The sequence below is a fragment of the Diadema setosum genome, chromosome 11, assembly GCF_964275005.1.
Source record: "Diadema setosum chromosome 11, eeDiaSeto1, whole genome shotgun sequence".
NCBI lineage: Eukaryota > Metazoa > Echinodermata > Echinoidea > Diadematoida > Diadematidae > Diadema > Diadema setosum.
Genome location: NC_092695.1, coordinates 38,747,700 through 38,761,971, shown reverse-complemented (window position 1 = coordinate 38,761,971; position 14,272 = coordinate 38,747,700). Strand labels below are relative to the sequence as shown.

At 40.3% G+C, this 14,272-nt stretch overlaps 1 protein-coding gene and 1 non-coding gene across 2 annotated transcripts in view; one reads left to right on the top strand and one right to left on the bottom strand.

Annotated features, from left to right (window-relative positions):
* The first annotated feature begins 2,249 nt into the window (after positions 1–2,249).
* The window catches only part of LOC140234787 (sorting nexin-25-like), a 47,623-nt gene continuing 35,600 nt past the window's right edge, over positions 2,250–14,272 (top strand). The window contains exon 1 of the mRNA XM_072314824.1: positions 2,250–2,310. The gene's annotated coding sequence lies outside the window, so the exon portion shown is untranslated. The remainder of the gene's footprint in view (positions 2,311–14,272) is intronic.
* Trnas-gga (transfer RNA serine (anticodon GGA)) lies at positions 10,799–10,871 on the bottom strand. Its single transcript has one exon. It is a non-coding gene; the product is annotated as a tRNA-Ser (tRNA).

Genomic DNA, 14,272 nt, shown 5'->3' with positions numbered 1-14,272 from the left:
ATGATCACGAAAATTACTTTCCTATCTCATTGTGATGATAGCCTCCGAGAGTCGATACAATGTACAACCACTTTTTTTTTCAAGTTCTGTCGATTATCTAAATAAAAGTACCAGTGATAATGCTTCTATCTTTTATTTTGTCAAAGAATGTTATGGGGTAAATTAATCGTTGGCTGTAATTGTAAGTTTCGCGTGTAAGATTTTGCACAAAGTATTTTTGCACAAAGCCCATGCGGCGCGCATCAGTCAAAGTGCACATTGATCCCTTGATCTAATACTGTAGTAATCATTTTACTACATATAGCCTACTATTCAGGTGTGAGTTTCTTCAATTTGTCTCCCTTCACAAATTAGATTTGTTAAGATCGCAACTGCTGTTATGTAAATTAACAATTTGTAATTTACAGATAAGGATCTTAGCAAATTTAATTGTAGAGGGAGACAAATTGAAGAAACTACCTGATCGAACCTTCATCCCTCTGAGGCTCTGAATAATATCTTTCTTACATGTAGGCCTACTATCATTTGATATTAAATGTCAAAAATAAAAGTCCAACTGATGGATGCGAACCATAGAGATGATGTTATAGGCTACACTCAGCACAAAAACACTAAATTTTTTTCATTAATTCAGATTTATCAGATGTCTGTAACAAAAACGAATGAATGATATATCAAATCATAGAAAAATCCGATACTCCTTTAGCCTGTAACTAAATTTCATGCATGAATGACAACATCTGTTTTCTCTGTCAAGGCTGAAAAGAAAGGAACAAAAAACAAAACAAAAAACAATCTGTCATTGAAGTGTTAACGTACTTATTTCACATAACAATGGGAACCAAGTAACGGTATACGGTATAAAACAATTCGCCTCATCTTTGAATGAGTTAGAGACATAGCTGACTACATAACTTCATGATTGAGCCTTCACTCTCCCTCACTCCCTCACCCCTCTCCCCTCTGCTCTCCTTCCCTGCAAAAGAAAAAAGAGAAGATACTACACTGACCGATGTTACAGTGGCCCAACAAGATGTTGACTTTAAAGAGAGAAAGAAGAAAACCTATAGGCCTATATGAAAGAAAGAACGATGCTGGCTATAGGGCCTATACATATAGGCATAATATTCTAACCCTAATCTCTGTCTTCCATCTCCCTGCTCTATTATAACCTTATCTCTAACCAGTTTAGCCGGGGGTAACTTTGTCTTCCGGGGTAATTTGAATTTGAATTTGAATTTGAATTTGAATTTGAATTTGAATTTGAATTTGAATTTGAATTTGAATTTGAATTTGAATTTGAATTTGAATTTGAATTTGTTCATTTCATTTCCATTACATTGCATTGCATTGATGTTTACATATTGACACATAATATTACAGCAATATATCAGCATGAATTAAAGGGATGGTACAGTATTGGTGGAGATGAGAATTGGGCTTTTAATTTTTTTTGCGAGATACCAAGAAAACACTTATGAAATAGTACAGATCATACCATTTTAAGAGGAATTCAAAGTTTATTTGATGAAAATCAGGTCTGGCATGACTGGAACGTCCAAAAACAAAGTAAAACAAAGCGATCGTAAAAAAAGTGTAGGTCCCACACTTATTTTAGAATCGCTCTGTTTTAGATATCTCGGCCATTTCAAAACCAATTTTCATCAAATAAACGTTGAATTCCTCATGGAATTACATGGTCTTTCATATTTCATAAGAGATTTCTCATTATCTCACCAAAAAATGTTAGAAACCTGAAATTAGGTCTCAACCAAAACTATCGATCCCTTTAATAGAATAGGGTACTTATACAAACGTAAATGGTGTGACCCAACCAATACGGCGATTTATATTTTATTAGTATCAGTACCAGTGCATGTCCGAACATCCAGTGAACGAAAAGTTGATTGATTGACAGCAGATAAAGTAGGTGTCAGAGCGGTTACGTTACCGGTAGAGGAGGCTCTGTCTGTGTGTGCAATAAGCGCAATGAATTCTGCTATGCTCGAGCTCGCGATCAGTCCGCGCGCACTGACAAGCTTCACTGCCTGGGTCAGCAGGTGTGGAGCGTTTTCGTCATCCGCCGCCGGTCGACGGTTTGTGCGTGCGCTCTTACACTGAAGATCCTACCTACTGCATGCACATGCTATGAACAACTCCGGCCTCCTCTAGCTAGCTCTGGCGTTTGTCCTGTGTACGTGTATGTATACAAGTGACAGTGAAATCGACGTAAACAAAAGGCTCTTCTTTGGCAAGGATTCTACAGACTACAGCCAGCTAGAAGAAACTTGTACTTCCAGAACTCCGTAGGTAGGTGCTAGATATTTATCATGCTGTTTCTGCCAGCTGAGGTGGTAATGACATGTTTCCCCTTGGCTAATCGGTGAGACTGAAATCCTTGGCTGTCTTGCATTAGCTGCAGGGCCTACAGTCACAGTAGTCCTGCATGCATTTACAGCCCGACCAGCAGACCGCCGCGCCGTCCCCGTGAGAAGCACAACAGGGCCTTGCCCTTAGGCTTGACCGAAAGATGTATCTGGACGTCGGGGAATGTTCCGCGGAGACTGCGTCTGGCTTCACCGATCCCCTCCGTATACAAGGAGAGCGATAACGTGAAAAATAATTATAAAAGACTAATCCGGACAGACGGATCTTTCTGTCTAAACAGGGCCGTATCACGGTGTACTAAGCGTAGTACAGTAGTAGTAGCTAACTCAGTTCGGGAAACCCACTCACAAGGGGGGCCCCTCCTTATAAGTAACCCGTCCCCCTTATAAGTAACCCCGTCCCCCTTATAAGTAACCCCCGGGGCACCCCTTATATGGAGTCTCCACGCTTTTTTGCAATGCAACGCGAAAATGAAAGGACTGCGGCAATTCGCTTGATTATGTCCATAAAGCTTCACAAGTTTCCTAGTTACTCACGAAATTTGAGCAAAATCGGTTTGAGGCATCATATCTAAAATCATGGATTTAAATGCGATGTCAAACGACCCATGCGAATGCTGAAATGCGAGCGATTACTGGCGTGAGTGTCGCCAGGCGCGGCGGCGCGGCAATGTTTGAGTGCAGACGTGGCGACTGACCTCCGTACTCAGTCGCCACGTCTGCACTTAACCCCGGGACGCTCCGTGTACACAGTTACACACTAACACTGCGTGTTGGGGCTGGTTGCAGTTCAGTTCGGGAAACCCACTCACAAGGGGGGCCTCTCCTTGTAAGTAACCCGTCCCCCTTATAAGTAACCCCGTCCCCCTTATAAGTAACCCCCGGGGCACCCCTTATAAGGAGTCTCCACGCTTTTTTGCAATGCAACGCGAAAATGAAAGGACTGCGGCAATTCGCTTGATTATGTCCAGAAAGCTTCACAAGTTTCCTAGTTACTCACGAAATTTGAGCAAAATCGGTTTGAGACATCATATCTAAAATCATGGATTTAAATGCGATGTCAAACGACCCATGCGAATGCTGAAATGCGAGCGATTACTGGCGTGAGTGTCGCCAGGCGCGGCGGCGCGGCAATGCTTGAGTGCAGACGTGGCGACTGAGTACGGAGGTCAGTCGCCACGTCTGCACTCAAGCATTGCCGCGCCGCCGCGCCTGGCGACACTCACGCCAGTAATCGCTCGCATTTCAGCATTCGCATGGGTCGTTTGACATCGCATTTAAATCCATGATTTTAGATATGATGCCTCAAACCGATTTTGCTCAAATTTCGTGAGTAACTAGGAAACTTGTGAAGCTTTATGGACATAATCAAGCGAATTGCCGCAGTCCTTTCATTTTCGCGTTGCATTGCAAAAAAGCGTGGAGACTCCTTATAAGGGGTGCCCCGGGGGTTACTTATAAGGGGGACGGGGTTACTTATAAGGGGGACGGGTTACTTACAAGGAGGGGCCCCCCTTGTGAGTGGGTTTCCCGAACTGAACTGCGACCAGCCCCAACACGCAGTGTTAGTGTGTAACTGTGTACACGGAGCGTCCCGGGGTTAAGTAGTAGCCTACATAGGCCTAGGCCTAGTAGTAGTAGAGCATAGAGCCTAGTAGTAGGCCTAGGACTGTAATATTTAGTAACGTTAGTCGTTAGTCTAACGTTAGTATTAACTTTTTAGTGTTGAGTACTTACATAGGCCTACAGCTATTCCTACACCCAGTAACTTTTCCTTTTCCGGAACGATGGTGTAGGACAGAGCCTGTTCATCGATCAGGAGTCAGGTAGAGTTATCTCTTGATGCTCTCTTTCCAATCAAGCAATTGTCCAGCGCTGTTACCCATTCTAATACAATTAACAGCTCAACTTCTATTGCGTATTTGCGTTATTACCAAAAATGGTCTATGGCATGGCAACAGTAGAATACCCGGTGTTAGAACGATTGCTAACCTGGAAACATTAAACTGCACATTACTTGAATATGAGACCATTCTGAAGCAAATAATTTTCACACAACAATAGATATATAGTGTACCACAGCACAAGGATTGGAACAATGAACGTGATGAATCACCCCCACTGTGGCACTAGCATTCCCACTGATTCCCACTGATCACTTATAATTACTAGCCATCCCCTTTGTAAAGACAATCAAGGGCTAAGGGTAGGGTTAACTGCACCAGCGACCCCAATGCATAAATATGCAAGTTTTAACTGTACATGGTAGGTTGACCTAGCTAGGCCCTATATGTACATTGTGTCACCGGTTACAGCGCTCCGGGGTTTAAAGGTAGGATAGTCTCATGTGGTAAACCACTAGGACCTACTTTGTGACAAAATGGTGGGTGGGGGACATAATTTGGGGGATGTCGTGGGCTCGTGCTATCGTAATCAAAGGATTTATAAAATAATCTTATCATTTTGCCTACTAGTTTCAATATTCTATGAATGCAGAAATAATAGTAACCACGGGCCATTTACCAAAATATGTCGTCCCGTTGTGTGGAGAATATACAGTGTACACGTAGGTTTAACTTCTTCTGAGATAATGAAGGCTGTGATATGAATAACTATACACAGCCCAGTCGCCGCTGTATGGCTTTGCTTCGCGAACAAAGATTTAAGGAAGTCCACGTCTGCTGCAGGCTCGAAAGTGACTAATGAGTCCGATGCGGGACAGGCAGGCACGGTTGCAGCGGTTGCACGGGAAAGTCGGTTGGTTGATGTTGGGTGTTGGGTTTTTCCTCTGTTGTCTTTTTCTGTTGAGTCGGGCCCTGCGATCATCCTCGAAGGTGGCTGTTGCTCGTCGAACAGTAAGGCGCCAAGATGTGCGATCAGAGGCGATAGCAGCCCACCGTCGGTGATCGATGTTGCAGGTGCTCAAGGTTTTTTTCAAGCAGTCCTTGTATCTCTTCCTGGGTCCACCTCTGTCTCGGTGTCCAGAAGAGAGCTCACCGTACAGCATGACCTTCGGGAGGCGATGGTCGTCCATTCTCGAGACATGACCAGCCCAGCGCAGTTGAGTTTTCATCAGTGTGGCTTCGATGCTAGTAGCCTCTGCCAGCTCAAGAACTTTGATGTTGGTGATAAAGTCATTCCAGTGGATGTTTAGGATGAAGCGGAGACATCGCTGGTGGAAGCGCTCAAGAAGGCGTAGGTGATGCCGGTAGAGGGCCCATGACTCGAATCCGTACAGGAGAGTTGGTAAGACAACGGCTCTGTACACGCTGATCTTTGTCTGCTTTTTCAGGTGGTTGTTTTTCCAGACTCTGTCGTGCATTCTACCAAAGACGCTGCTTGCCTTAGCAAGTCTGTTGTCAATTTCTTTGTCGACTCTTGCGTTTGATGTGATGGTGCTGCCGAGATAAGTAAATTGATCAACTGTTTTGAGTTCTGTTTGCCCTATGGTGATGTGGGGGGACTGGTAATCCTGTCGAGGAGCCGGCTGATGAAGAACCTCGGTTTTCTTCAGGCTTACGTCAAGGCCAAATGCTTTAGCAGTAACTGCGAAGCAGGACGTTAAGCGCTGGAGAGCAGACTCTGAATGAGCAACAAGAGCGGCATCATCTGCGAAGAGTAGCTCACGGACGAGTAGCTCATGCGTCTTGGTGTGAGCTTGCAGACGTCTAGAATTAAATAGACTGCCATCTGTGCGGTACCGGGTGTAAACAGCATCTTCGTTATTGAACTCTTCCATGGCTTGTTTGAGCATCATACAGTGAAACCCCGTTATAACGAGGTCCGTGGGACCGGCGATATTACCTCGTTATAACCGGTACCTCGTTATAACCGTACGCATCAAAAACAAAGAAAAACAGAAGCACGACATCGGAATATACCCGTCCTTTGCGTTGTTATTACACAATTATGGACTATTGTTATTGAGATAATAAAGGGAAATTATTTGTGAATTAGACGAAAAAGTAGATGTTGAAATGAGATATTTCTTTATTGTAATTCTTGTTTGTTAATTTTTCCTAACACCAGCGCAAATAGAGTAAAATACAGGCGTTGTTTACCATGACTTGCGAGGTATTTTTACGCTGTTGGTGCCCAGCGGGAATGCGATGATTTCATGAATCATTTCGGCTGTAATCTTGTACAATATAATCTTATGATCGTTGCGCTCGAAGGGATTAAAAATGCGTTATTTTCTTCCGAAAATTTCTTCGCGTTTTGTACATCCGTTCTTGAAAAATATGCGACAGGATTGAATGTGGAAGGTTACGTTGTGATCCCTTTTTACGCAAATCTGTACCTCATAGACCATTCTGAAAGAAAGAAAAATCTTCATTGTGAAATGCAGTGTTAAAATTGTGATAATGAACAAACCCAGATCTATTCAAACTAATAAATACGTTTGTTTCTTTTTCTGATTTAGGTTAACATGCTTATTCAACTATTTTTTACGCTACTGTCACCTGGCGAGATCGCGATAATTTCAGAGTAACATACATGCGTTGTTTACCGTTAACTTGAGAGGTATTTTACGCTGTTGGAGCCCAGCGGGAATTCGATAATTTCATGAATCATTTCGGCTGTAATTTTATACAATGTATGATCGTTGCGTCCGACGGGATTAAAAATGCGTTCTTTAATTTCTTTCGAAAATCTCTTCGCGTTTTGTACATCCTTGAACTGTTAGATGCGTTTGTTTCTTTTTCCGAACACCGATTGAGTAGGTTAATATGCGTTATTCAACTATTTTTACGCTACTGTCACCCGGCGAGATCGCGATGATTTCATTAATTATTTCGGCTTTAATCATACACACTCATATTTAAATTATCATTTGTTAAATGATAATGAACAAATCCAGATCTATTCAAATTAATAAATGCGTTTGTTTCTTTTTCTGAACATCGATTAAGTAGGTTAACATGCGTTATTCAACTATTTTTACGCTACTGTCACCCGACGAGATCGCGATGATTTCATTAATTATTTCGGCTTTAATCATACACACTCATATTTAAATTATCATTTGTTAATGATAATGAACAAATCCAGATCTATTCAAATTAATAAATGCGTTCGTTTCTTTTTCTGAACACCGATTAAGGAGGTTAACATGCGTTATTCAACTTATTTTTACGCTACTGTCACCCGACGGGATCGCGATGATTTCATTGATTATTTCGGCTTTAATCATCCACACTCATATTTGCTAAGCAGCAAAAGAACTGGAAGTCGGAACTAAAAATGGAAAGGATATAATAATGAGTTGCACACGCATTCAAATTGTCTATTTTTGACAACAAGTGTCGCTACATGAAAAGTTTTTGAATGCGTTATACATTTTTTTTATTTCTCGTTGCGGTGTACACCGCAACGAGAATGGTCTGCCCTAATATCACGCACGCGTATCTCGCGGAAAAGAAAATCGAATGATTATGTTTAATGATTTAGTAGGAACATCGGAAGACATTCCTGTGTCTTATCGCGTGATTTAGAAGAAAACATGGAAGGAACGGTTCTCTGCAAAACGGAAAAAGACGTGGATAGCGTGATTTCGGTTTTCTGGGTTTCGTTTGTCGCGTTTTTGAAAGCGGCAATTTAGTCAAGAAATGGAACCTCGTTATATCCGATCAAATTGCTTATGTTTTTCTTTATCATGATGCACCGAAATTGTCCTCGTTATAACCGGAATCTCGTTATAACCGAACTCGTTATAACCGATTCGTACTGCCATAGGTTTACACGCAAAGGAAAACGGGACCGACGCGATCACCTCGTTATAAGCGGTTCCTCGTTATAACCGAACTCGTTATAACGGGGTTTCACTGTACTGAAGAAGATGGTAAACAGGGTCGGTGCAAGAACACAACCTTGCTTTACACCGTTGTCAATTGGGAAGGGTTCGGAGAAATCACTGTTATACCTAACCCGGCCTTGCTGGTTTTCATGCAGTTGGATGATCATATTGAGGAACTTCGGGGGACAACCAAGGCGCTCCAGAATTTGCCAGAGTCCTTTCCTACTCACTGTGTCAAACGCTTTGGTTAGGTCAACAAAGGTAATGTAAAGTCCCTTGTTTTGTTCCTTGCACTTTTCCTGAAGCTGTCTGAGGGCAAAGACCATGTCAACAGTTCCTCTGTTTGCGCGAAAACCACACTGAGATTCTGGGAGAACATTTTCTGCGACACTAGGCATTAGTCTATTGAGAAGAATTCGAGCAAGGATTTTTCCCGCAATGGAAAGCAGCGTGATTCCTCTGTAGTTGGTGCACTCTGATTTCTCTCCTCTGTTTTTGTACAGGGTGATGATAATTGCATCCCGAAGATCTTGAGGTAGTTGGCCTTGGTTCCAGCAAAGCGTGAAGAACTCGTGAAGCTTGATGTGTAGGGCTTTTCCACCAGCCTTCCATACCTCTGGGGGAATTCCATCCACACCTGCTGCTTTGCCGATTTTCATTTGTTCAATCGCATTAAGTGTCTCCTCGAGGGTAGGGAGTTCATCCAGCTCAGGTTTAAAGAGCTGTTGGGGAATCTGGAGCAGGGCAGATTCTTGTACTATGCGGTTGGAACTGAAGAGCGACTGAAAGTGCTCTGACCATCGGGTGAGGATGGAGGTCTTGTCGTTGAGGAGAACTTCGCCGTCTGCGCTACAGAGAGGACTTTGAACTTGGTGTGAGGGACCATATAGACACTCTTCAGTGCCTCATAAAAACCCTTCAGGTCGCCAGTGTCGGCACAAAGTTGAGTTTGTTTGGCAAGGTTTGTCCACCACTCATTCTTGATCTCTCGAAGTTTGCGCTGAAGGTGACTGCATGCAAGACGGAAGGCACTTTTTTTTCACTGGACAGGATGGATTCGTGAGATGAGCCTGGTGGGCAGATCGCCGCTGTACATGGGCATTTCCACAGTAAATGGGTAGTTTTAGGTTGGAAAAACATGAAAAATTAAAATTGTCTTCAGAGTATCCATATTTCAGAGTTTGGTTGCCTAATACCTATATTAAATATTTTTAAGTAGGAAAAGATAACTTTGTATTCAAATAGAGCTTGAGTGGGTATGTAAGTAAGACATGTGTAATAGGTATGGGGCGAACGCGTGTAACACATACAGTAGGACAGAAATATTGGAATGATGGATTCCTCATACAAAGAATACAAATATTGATTTGAAATCATCTGACACTATTTATTGTACTGATACATTATGATAAGAACAATTTAGGTTGTCCATATTTGTGAAAACATTCATTATTTGTGTCATTTTGAAGTGTGCATTCATGATTAATGCCAGAAAATTTGTGCATCATATCCGAAAGGCGAGATCGTGTTTGTACCAAGTTCCTCCATAATCGGGCGAACTGTTGTCATATTCATATCTGTGTAGGTGCATGTGTGTGTGTGAGGAAAAGCCAAAGCTTCATTGCAATAGAGTTTCTTGAAATTCCAAAGTACATGATATGACATGTATCACTGCATTAGTGGTGAACGCATGTAACACAAGAGTAGGACAGAAACTTGAACTTTACAGAGTTTTTTAATTTCCAAGGTTAACAATACACTCCCGTTCTCCAGTATATTGTGTAGTTCATTTTAAACCACAATGTGCAGTATATACAAAGGCTGAAATATCAAAATACTGTATGCAAAGGAGCATTTTGCTGTTGTCATTGGGTCAGCAGTTATCATTTTGTGTCCATTACACCTTGATATTCCTAGATACACGTATGCAAATCAAGTGGATTGTATTTGCCTGTCCAAATTTAAAACTTTTTTTTACTGATACAAAAATACATGTGTATTGATACAGTTTATAGGGACTAAACTAGAATTTCAGTCATCACATCCCAAACTCAATCAACACACAGGCTCCGGAAACAAGAATTAAAACTTGCATTGTTCATTTTTCTATTGCATTTAATGTCCATCAGCCACAGTTAGAAACATAAAGCAGTTAATGTACCAATAACTGATTTCAATGTGAAAAGAAACTGTTATTTGATAGTGTAACAGGTAAATCTGTTCATTTCAATTTACATTCATTCGAAAATGAATAGTTGTAACATTCATTAGGGAAATAATCCTTATAGGGAATCAATACACAAAGAATGACACTTTCAGAATTGTTCAGGTACTGTACGACAACTCTTAACTTTACAACCCATGAGGTGATTTGTAAATTAGAGAACAAAGCATCCTTTGCAAGTGATTGACAATTTGCCCTACATCAATGTAAATAAGCACTGAATTGATCAGTGTTTCTATAGTAGCCATGATATAAAAAATCATGGGCGTACATACTCGAGCAGGATTTGAACCTACGACCCCCCTGATCTCCGGACAGGCGTCATCTCCACTAGACCATCGAGCTTCTGCCTGACAGCAGAAAAAAAATGTTAATAAATCATGGACGTACATGCTCGAGCAGGATTTGAACCTACAACCCCCTGATCTCCAGACAGGCGTCATCTCCACTAGACCACCGAGCTTCTGCCTGACAGCAGTGAAAACATCTTGACGGAAAAATTCCATGAATTTGAAAGCACCCTTTTCTTTGCCTGCCAATTCAATACAATGTACATTTTTATATGGTGTATAGGGCCTAAACTTGAATTTCAGTTATCACATCTGAAACTACATCAACATACAGGCTCCATAAACAAGAATTAAAACTTGCATTGTTCACTCTTCTATCGCCTTAATGTCCGTCAGCCATAGTTAGAAACATATGCTTTATCAAGAATAATACTGATATCTCCTTATACTTTCGGCTTTATTGGGAACATTTTAAATGGTAGGATATTGTGATACAACAGACTGACACATATGCGTCGAATGTGATATCTTGAACATATTTTAAATCACTGCTCCCAAAGGTAAACTGGACCTTTAATGTAAATCAGCCACAGTAAGAAACATAAAGAAGTTAATGTGCCATCAACTGTTTTCAAAGAATAACACTTTCCAAAATGTTCAGGTACTATCAGAGAACTCTTAACTTTACAACCTATGAGTTGATTTGTAAATTAGACACACACACACACACACACACACACACAAACACCCTTTTATGTGCCTGCCCATTCGATACATACGTACAATGTATTCAAATGGTGTATAGGGCCCATTCTGGAATTTCAGTCATCATATTCCAAAACTCGATCAACATACAGGCTCTGAACACAATAAAAATTGACATTGTTCGTTCTTTTATCGCCTTAATGTTCATCAGCCACAGTAAGAAACAAAGCAGCTAATGTAACAACTTTTTTATTCAACTGTATCCCTGTTTATATCTTGCTTTAAAACAAAAGGGATGGTAAGTATTGGTTTAGGTGATGACTCAGCTTTTAACTTTTTGAAATAGCATACAGGTTCTCTTAAAGGCATTGAAAGTTTACTTAAGTGAAAATCGGTTTTGGAAAGGCTGAGATATCAAAAAAGAAAGTTAAACAAAGTGATCCTAATAAAAGTTGAAACCCAGATCTTCTATTTCAATAACATTGATTTACTTTGTGGCTTCATACCTCAGCCATTTGAAGACCATGTTTCATAAGCTAAACTTTGAATTCCTTGTAGAATTGTATGCTCATAAAAATTTCATAAGTGGTTTCTTAGTACATTGTATTAGATCTTGCAAAAAGTTAAAAGCTAAAGTCATACCATCTGATATACTTTACAACTTGAAGGAAAAAAAAAACAACAACTGCTGTCTTGTGGTGCTTTGCTCCTCCAAGAGAATGGGATCAGGCATTCTGCACAGGATGTTGTTTGTAGATTCTCCGGAGATGTCATCTTTGATCGACCACATGAAAACTCCATGCCTCTTTTTTCCCCATTAAGTCATCATCCGGGATGTCTTTTACCTGTCAAAAAAAAAAAAAAAAAAAAAAAAAAATTATATACATAATCAACAAATACACATATTGAGTTCATTTTATCAAAATTTTTGAAAGTTTGGAATATTCCTATATACTGAGCGCAGATAAAAAGATTGTTCAAAAGGCATGTACATGTCACCTGCAATTGAAATATAGTTGAACATTTTGCTGCATAGTTATTCCGTAAACCAAGCAATAAAATACACAAACTACAAATACAGTAGACTCTTAAAAAAAAAAAAAAAAAAAAATCTATCAACCCACCTAGCAACCTTTCCTGGCCAAAGTTTCAAAAAAAGGATAGGTGTAATTCTTGGTATCGCCAATACCTAGGTGCCGTGCGGAGAGCAGTGTTTTAGATGCATTATGAGATAGCTTACGGGACAAACTTGACCTGGTTTTGGCTGCACATGCACTCAGATCATGCTTTATCTTTATCCAGAGATATTTTTTGTTGAAGATTTCTTCGCTTTCCATCATGTGACCAGCACATTGAAGCCTTGCAGTAGTGAACCACGACTCTAGTGACCGCAAATCAGTAAAACTTAGAAACTTTCAACTCTTTTCAGCTGAATTTTAACTAAGAAAAAAAGGGATGGCAATGGAAAAGCAGACGATTAACTCCCTTGAATCATGTGGGAACTGCGACCTCTACTTAGCGTGAGACAACCAGAAGTGAACAAGGGCACAAAAGAATCCCACAGTGTATCTGTGACAGAGCTCTTCAGCATGCACAGAAGTTTTTTTTGCACACTGGCGATACAGAGAATTGATTGCAACGTCATGAAAATATTAACAAAATTCAAAAAGATATCTATGATAAAATCTTCATAATAAAAAAGAATATGCCATAGTGTAAAAAAATAAAATAAAAATGGAGGCCATGGCTTTGAGGGGTAACAATTAATGTTTTACACTGTAGAAAGCAATTCAATATCTCCAACAAACATCCTACACAAATTGCTCTGCAATCATTTATTCATGTATGCACTATAAATTTATGTGCTTTAAAAATGAACAAGAAATAGTCCTGTAAATAAAAGGAATCTTTTTTTTTTTTTGTCATGGTCTAATATATATATATATATATATATATATATATATGCAACCTTAACATATTTAAGAGTGCCAATGTAGCAGCCTTCTTGGCCAAAAGAAAAAAAAAAGATTACATAATAAAACGAAAATATGCATTCACACTTTATCACTACAAAGCAGACAGGCTAGGCATGATGAAGGGATGCTCTGGGCACTCAGAAAATCTCCACCACAAGCTGTAGAACAGGGCCATGCAGCTTCTGTAAATAAAATGATAATCGTATCAGAAGAAAACCCCAAATAAGCACAGATGTGGCTACATGACAATGGACCAAAATATCATGGAAGACAACAAAATGAAGACTAGTTATGTACCAGTTCTATGACATCTACAAATAAAATATTTACAATACATAATAGCATGGCATTAAAAATATGGAGGCCATGGCTTCTTTGAAAGGTATTACTGTTACTTGTAATGTCTGTTTTCCACTGTAGAAAGAGATTTCATTTCTCCTACACAATTTGCTTAGTGGTCATTAAATCATGAATGCAATACAAATTTACAATCTTCATTAAATAAATACAAAATAGCTCTGTACATAAACATAACATCGGCATCGCAGAATTTCTGCGAAGTGAAGTTGCGGAACTTCGGTCATGTCATATTTATAAGAGCAGAAAGATTTGGGGCTGATTTCATCACAGGGATCGTTTTTAGGACACAACACAGGCCAGCAAAGAGCAAACATGGTGGATGGTGCAACAGCTGGAATGAGGCTCTGCACAGACAACTGTCCAGGCCACACAAGACAGGGTGTTATGAACAGATTGTACATTGAGTCAGGGTCGCTTAGCTCCAATGAGCCCTCCCGCAAAATCATAAAAATATGTATACACACCTCACTGTAACACTGGAAAGCAGACAGGCTGGGCACCGGCATGATGATCGAAGGGACGCTCTGGTCACT